The sequence below is a fragment of the Pyxicephalus adspersus genome, chromosome 7 (assembly GCF_032062135.1).
Source record: "Pyxicephalus adspersus chromosome 7, UCB_Pads_2.0, whole genome shotgun sequence".
NCBI lineage: Eukaryota > Metazoa > Chordata > Amphibia > Anura > Pyxicephalidae > Pyxicephalus > Pyxicephalus adspersus.
The window spans coordinates 68,385,504-68,387,092 of NC_092864.1; positions in this window are offsets into that span (position 1 = coordinate 68,385,504).

Here is a 1,589-nt window from a genome sequence, read left to right on the forward strand (position 1 = left end):
ATTTAGTTGTAGTGTTTTGCTATACTGCCCTGCTGAACACATTTCCATTTTCTTCTTTCTGTGTTCTTTCCAAATCAACACAGGTAGCCACGTGGTGTGTATGGCACAGTAATATTATTATTATCACAATTATTTAGTTTTTATTTTAGGAGGTATATCTACTTACTTTTAGCATGTTGTACAAATTGATTATTTCTTTTCAGGCACATTTTCTTTTTTATTTAAATTACCTTTCCATTCCTATTCTGGCTACCCCAAAGTCATTAAACTTGGAAAGGTGTGATATTTGGGCAACTATACATCATACATCATAGCCTAGCTTATCCATATTAAGGCAGCCAGCATTCTCCTAAATTTATCAGCGTACTCCTGCTGACAATAACTTTTTATTTTATTTGCCTAGAACACCACTAACTTTGTTTAGGCATCATCCAGAATTAGGCTGCTGGCCTAGGCATAACACAGGCATATCAATCTCCTAGGACTCAAGTCTATCTCCTGATTCATTCAGCTTTGTGAATTCTACTTGCTGGGTAAAAACATAAAAATTAAATATTTGTATGCAGAATTTCATATTAACCCATTATTTAAAAATAAAACTTTTTTCTGTACCTAAAGCATATCTAAACTCAACATATTTACATTACATAGAAGGGTAGACAACCCTTCTAAATAAAGTAAAACATTAAAAAAAGTGATCAAGACTTAATGGAAGCGCAGAGCCTCCCAGGATGTCTACATCTAAGGAGGCTCTGGCTGCTCCTTCTGCGCATGTCCTAATCTTGAGCATGCGCAGAAGGGGCATCTTTTCCACTAAGGGGAAGGAGATGCTGTTCTCAGGCATGCGCACTGAGATTGGTTCTCTTAATTTTCCCCCTTCACAGCAGCTATGTTCCCTGATCTTGCACCTGCACAGGAGCAAGAAGAACAGAAGAAAAGGTAGAAGATGGCGGTGCCTGGCACTTCCTCTGCGGCGGGACAAAGAGGAATCCCAGGATGACGCAGGACTGGATTGTGGGAAGGACCAGTGCCATCAAGGGATCTGTGAGAATATAGGTAAGTGTAATTTTTTTGTTTTTAGTTTACTTCCCCTTACCCCAAAATATTACAAATAAACTGACATATTAGTAAGTATAAATGCCTAACTAAGCTGGCTGATATGGCATGCAGACAGAGGACTTCACATAGTTTGTAAATTCTTTATTAATCATTGTATATAAACTTCATTTAAAGACAAATAAACACTTTTTTACTGTTTTCTGTCATATATTTATTAATAAGTAATATGTAGAAGAGTGGTTTGAAGGTAACAAGAGACCTGAACATATTTCAATTACAAAAAAAAAGTACATATTTGTACAGTCAAAGCCATTCTACTTTTTAGTGGATTGTCTTTTCCAAGGCCTAATAAAGTCAAAGCAGAATAGGACACAATAATGACATATTCTATCAGACCCAATCAATAAAATGTATGAAAACTTAACAGAACTTCAGTTACACTATACTCTGCTAGTAAAGTCAAAGGTATTTATGAAACTGGAGAAAAAAGGGAATTTAGCAGAATATGACAGAAATTAGAGAACAGGGAT